The 5853-nt window shown below is 37.9% G+C and overlaps 1 pseudogene; it reads left to right on the top strand.

Annotated features, from left to right (window-relative positions):
* Positions 1 to 4949: 4949 nt before the first annotated feature.
* LOC126008126 (uncharacterized) lies at positions 4950 to 5091 on the top strand (annotated as a pseudogene).
* The last annotated feature ends 762 nt before the right edge of the window (positions 5092 to 5853 follow it).

Here is a 5853-nt window from a genome sequence, read left to right as displayed (position 1 = left end):
TTCAGGTTCATTCCCAGCGTACATATGTAATTCTCCCACACATCCTGTCAAGTATTATCCCTGAGTTCAGAGCTAGGAGTAATCCTTGATCACTGTCAGAGTTACCCAAAATAAAACCTAAAAGAAAAGAACTTTTGCTCTTGGTTCCAATGCAAGTCCTCATGGACATAAAATTGTAGCTTTGAGATGATGCAAAATACAGTCAAATCTGCTTTTCTGATACAAACCTGCCTATTGTCATGAAATCTAACTAGCCATCTTTGCATTTCTTCTTTATATTTAATACCTGGATATTGACTTCTTCCTTTTTTAAATGCTTCTGATTTTGTGGTGGAGAGATAAGGATTCATACAGAATTGAGTGACTTTTGCGAGTATATAATGGAATGGAGATGAAATGGTCATGTTACCTAAAGCCACTATTTTGCAGAACAACATATATTTGTGTATCTTGTTTTACTATAAAAATTATATCCTAGAGAACTTTCTAGACCATCATACAGCCTTTTTTTTAAATAGCTGCACAATATTCCCTGATATGCGTGCACCAGAGCTGACTTAACCACAGCCCAATGGTGCTGATCATAGCCTTTACTATTCTGAACCAGTGCTGTCATGAAAATCACTTTCTACATTTTTTTGTATAACATAAAAGAATTATGGAGTCAAAGAAAATATGCATTGAAGTTTTAGTTGGGTGAAGGACTTTCATAAATGCAGTGGTGATGTTCTTTGTCATTAGGAGGAACTAGAAATCCTCAGAGCTGTCTCCTTTGGGATTTCAATCTGGTATCCTCAGCTTGGTGACTGTAAGAGAAGGAAGAAAGAAGCCTTGAGAAGAGAAGACTCTAGATTACAAAGCCATTGTTTTACTTATCTCTCGAGCAAAAGATCAATTAGGCAGTATGTTCATTACAGGGGTCTGAGGATGTGATGCTGCTCTGGCTGTTGAAGATCACTAAAGTCCTCCTAGCAGTGCGTAGGGGCCTCCAGAGTTATACCCAGCAATGCTCAGAGGACCATGTGATACCAGGGATCAACTAGGGGTCAACTGCATGTAAGGCAGGCACTTTAATCCTTGTAGCATCATTTTGGCTCCCAAAATGTTTTTTCATAAGTCAGAGGTGGCCTCTCCTCATTTGAAGGAAAACCCCAAGACCTCAGAGGTATCTCCACCTTAATGCACAGCTAGAGCTCTGCTGGGGCCCCCTAGAGATGCCAAATGTCACCAGAGCTGTTCAAAAAGGGAGAGAGGAAGAGAGAGAGATTAGAAACAGAGGGATAGAAGGATAGAAGTATTGTTCTATTTATTTTGGCATATCTCCTGAAGTCTGGTGGGGGGGCTTAGTGGAGGGGGGCAATGAGAGCAGCATCTTACTGATGCTTTATCTCAAGCTCAGACTTGGAGTGCGGTGGGGGTGGGGGCTGGGTCTCCAATCCCCCTTCCCACCCAGCCAGCAGGCTCTGCTTTGTTCTTTTTCTTGGATTTCTGCCCCAACCCCATGACCCCAGCAATATTTCTGTCTCCAGCTTCTTCCCAAATCTCAGAGATTGAGAGGATGTCTTTTATAACCCTCTATCTCTTCTTCAGAACTGGGGTTGAGGGATAAGGGTATCAAGGTCATGGTGAATGGCCAAAAGGAATCCAGAACATTTCCTTCTAGTTTCTCCTGGTGAGATCAGCAAGATATCTGGTGTCTTGTGGTTTTGAAGGAGGTGGAGAGAAATTTACAGGGAAGGTGAGCTTCATAATAACATTTTTATATCCCTCCAGTACCTCATTTAAAAAAAATTTGTCATGCAGAGTTGAAGAGATAGCATAGGCGTTAAGGTGCATATATTGTCTTCCATGGACACTAGTTCAATCCTCAGCATCTCATGGTCTCCTGAGCATTTCAAGGTGAAATGCTGGAAGTCCCCCAACTACTTTTGGGTATGTCTCTAGAGGTCCCCAAGGACTTCTGGACAAAGACTTGGAAATTCCTGAACACATTCAGGGTGCCTCAGGAAATGATAGCACCAGGGGCCTAAGCAACACCATATCCTTGGTTTCTTGCTTTGAACTTCAAGCTGTGTTGATGGATAAATGTGAGGAAGGTCCACAGGCTTCCTCAGCACTGATTAAGAGACCCCAAATTGTCATGCAAATAGTTAACATGAGAATAAAGATTTACCAAGTATATCAGAAGATAAGACCCCAGGATCAAAAGCTAAAGAAAAGCAAAAATTTAAGTCATTCATAAGACAAACATTAAAGATGATATAAAGAGATTTTAAAACATTCATATGTTGAATTAGATAAGTTCACATATTTTATCATGAGCTGGAAAATTAAAATCACCCCCCAAATTAACATTTTTTAGGAAACAGCAATTGGAAAAACGTTTTAGAAATTTAGAGTTTAGTTGACTGTCTGACCTGGAGATTCCATGGAAGTGATGAGAATGAAACACACTTGAAGACTGTTTTGAAGAAAATATCTAGACTTAAGTTGAGGAGAAAATTAGTATAGAATATAGAAAAAATGAAAAATATGCTTTATTGGAGTGAAAAAGATTAAATTCATAAGGGAAATAACAAAGTAGAAGTAAGATAAAAGGGGGCAGAAGAAATATTTGAAGAGATGTTAACTAAGAATTTTCCAAAGTAGATGAATCCATACACTGATGATGGGTATGGTGTTAGAATAATGCACCTGCAAACCATTATTAACAGTATTGTAAATGAAAGAATCTCAATTATATTTTAAAAGATAAGAATTTCCCCAAACTGAAGAACACAATGTAAGTTCCATATTCCAGAAGTTAAAACATTCTTTTTAAGAATAAACACAAAGCAAAATTGATGTAAGGACATTATAGTAGTTCCATTGGAAACTAAGAACAAGTAGGAAAAATGTGAAGGTAGCCAGATTAAAGATATGCATTCTTTCCAAAAGAGCAACACTTTCTTTTTGGTGATAGCTTGTGTCTTGGTAGAAACAAGAGTGTTCAGAAAACAACAAAAAGAAATGTCAAAGGGCTAAAATGGAATAATGGTTATCTGTTATGATGTAAATATTTTTGGGATTATTATGTTACTGACCCTACCCTGATCCGGTGATTGTGCCCTACCCTAGGGTGTGACCTGGCATTCTGCCCCCACCCTAGGGTGGTACCTGAATCTGCTTCCACCATTGGGTGGTATCTGATCCCACCATTGGGTGGTACCTGATTCTGGGGGATAAAAACAAGGGTCTGTGGAAGGCGAGGGGTGGTTGGCTGGAACTGAGGCTGAGACCTTGGACTTCAGTCTTGTCCACCGAATAAAGCTAATATTTCCACAAACCTGACTGTCTGCGAGCTGTTTACCCACCGTTTCACCTCAGAACCGTTGGCTGGACAGGGTGGCAGACGCATGCTCTGAGCTGGAGGGAAAGACCTCATCCTCCATTCCTCCGTCATTCAACGTCTTCAGGGACTGACTTGCAACAGTTATCATTAAATTTCATTCAGAGCAAGAATAAAGGTGAATAGAGAATCATTTTTAACCTCCCCAAACTGAAACTATCTATTACCATTCTACCCATGTTAAAGGATATTCCAAAGCGAATTCTTTAGCTATGAGACAAATCTTTGAAATACAAGAAATATAAAAAAGTAAGAGGAATATAAAAATTAAGCATATAGCTTCATAAAATTATTTACTGTATTAACCAGCAATACTCTTATAATAACAAATTATATGTAGAATACAATAATATAAATCACAGGTCAGCAAACAGATCTAAAATATTCTATTGCTGTATTGTTTGGGGAATTGACCTGAGAAATAAATTGTACTGGACTTTGATAGATTAATAGATCTGAAATATCCCTAGTAACAAATCAAAATAGTAAATAACACACAATTGACAATGTAATTAAAGGAAGAAAAGATAAATAAAAACAAAAATGAGAGTGGTTGAAGAAACAGTACAAGGATTAAAACATTTGCCAACTGAGTTCTATTCCTCAGAACTACTTACACTTTCCTGAGCATTGACATAAGTGTTCTCTGAGCCTAGAGCAAGGAATAAACCTTAAACATCACAGGTACCCATCATTAACCCCCAATACTCATCAAATTCAAATGAAAATAAGAAATTAAAAAAGAAAATTAAATGGACAAACAGTAAGATTCCAGCTATATCTCCAAATATAACAGCACTTACATGAAGAACAAATGAATAAAGTATTCCACTTTTGAAAGAATTTGAAGATTAGATTAAAAAACTTCTCCTGAATTCTTAAATAACATTCTTGAAATAAAAATATATAGAAGAGTAGAAACAGTACAGAAAAGTGGAAACAGAAAAAAAATTGTTGACGCTGTATTAATGTAAGAGAATTAAATGTGAGGTAAAGCATAATTAAGATAAATAAGAATACCTCATAATGAAAACAAGATGAACACACAATCACATACTTAGTCAAGGAAATTCAGGTACCTGTTTGCAACTGCTAGATGGAACAGACAAACAAAGCAAGACAAGTCAACAAGCAAAAGTAAGGTTTAAGGGGCCGGGTAGGTGGCGCTGGAGGTAAGGTGTCTGCCTTGCAAGCGCTAGCCAAGGAAGGGCCTCGGTTCGATCCCCCGGTGTCCCATATGGTCCCCCCAAGCCAGGGGCGATTTCTGAGCGCATAGCCAGGAGTAACCCCTGAGCGTCAAACGGGTGTGGCCCAAAAAAAAAAAAAAAGTAAGGTTTAAAAGGCATTTGCCTAGATAACTCTTGGCTCCAGAATAAAGTGAGAAGGAAAGAACAAAGAGGAGGGGAAAAGAGATAGATGTGAAATAAAGGGGGCTGGGGCCCAAGGGATTCAAATACATTGGTGGTATTAAGGAAGGACAGAGCTAAATATCCATGCCACAGAGTCAACACCACTGAAATCAAGAGACCCAAACTTTAATAACCAAACTTTAAAAGGTGCTTGTCTTACCTGGCAGGGGCGATTCCATGATCTTGGGAGAGGCTCGCCCATTGCACTCCGGGCGTGCTGACCCCTGTGATTTCCCAAATGTGGGAAACTCGACTACGTAATTTATGGTAGTGGGGGACTGCGTGCGCGGAAAAAAAAAAAAAAAGGGTGTTTGTCAAGATAACAGGTTGGGAGGGGGAGGTATGGGAAGGAATCTTGGAGCCTTAGTAGAAGGAAGATGACACTGGGGGTGGGATTGGGGCTAGAACATTGTTTTTTAAAAACTCAACTATGAGGGAGGGGATAAAAACTCATCTATGAATAGCAAGTGTTCTTATTAAAAAATTAAATACATAAATAATACATCAGTAATGTTCTAGAAGAGCTTAGTAAAGAACAGTGATGTAATGGAGACATAGAGCATTACATGCTATAATAGCTTTATTTTTTTATAATTTACATAGATGCTCACTAATATTTCACACATTGAACATAAACCAAATGCTTCTAACTACAGTTCAAACTCAAAGACCTTTTTTTTGGACCACACTAACATAAAAGCTAGATATCAATTATACAAATATGCCTAGAATAGCCACAAAGAAGTGAAAATTAAGGAATCAATGTTTCAAGAGGCAGCATTCTGGACATTTGATATTATTTTTATTTGATTCTTAATTAAATTTGAATACATTAAAATGGAAGTTAGCTACAACCCTATTTAAGGGGAAATTGTACCTTAAATAGCATGCATTGGGGAAAAATTGACATCGTTAGCACATTAGCACCAAAACAAAGAATAGAGTAAAATGAGAATAGAAATAAATGCAGTACTATAAAATGTACAACAGAGAATCTCAAAGTCAAAATTAGTTTTTAATTCTTAAGAGAAAGAATTAAATTTGTGTAACCCTGTA

Source organism: Suncus etruscus, chromosome 4 (assembly GCF_024139225.1).
Source record: "Suncus etruscus isolate mSunEtr1 chromosome 4, mSunEtr1.pri.cur, whole genome shotgun sequence".
In the NCBI taxonomy this organism is placed as follows: Eukaryota; Metazoa; Chordata; class Mammalia; order Eulipotyphla; family Soricidae; genus Suncus; species Suncus etruscus.
The sequence above is the reverse complement of the archived record's forward strand: the minus strand, read 5'-3'. Positions and strand labels throughout refer to the sequence as shown.